This window comes from Odontomachus brunneus, unplaced genomic scaffold (genome assembly GCF_010583005.1).
Source record: "Odontomachus brunneus isolate Ranch 3 - 2012 unplaced genomic scaffold, Obru_v1 Obru_scaffold_278, whole genome shotgun sequence".
NCBI lineage: Eukaryota > Metazoa > Arthropoda > Insecta > Hymenoptera > Formicidae > Odontomachus > Odontomachus brunneus.
Window position 1 is genome coordinate 57,528 of NW_022639728.1, and position 210 is coordinate 57,737.

The following is a 210-nucleotide window of genomic DNA, read 5'->3' on the forward strand; positions in this document are numbered from 1 at the left end:
AACTCGATCTTGTTGGTGTCCTTCAAGGTTATTTCAAAGTCAAATTATTTTTTCTAAAAACCTCCTCATTTGTCGTCGGCAATTGAAAGAGCGGAAGTTTTCATACTTTTACTTTTACCCAGAAACAACGGCGGGGACGTAGTAATTTCTGTTCCCTTTGGGGTGCTTTTAAAATATTGTTTCTAAACCTCTTTTTTACAGCTTTATTTT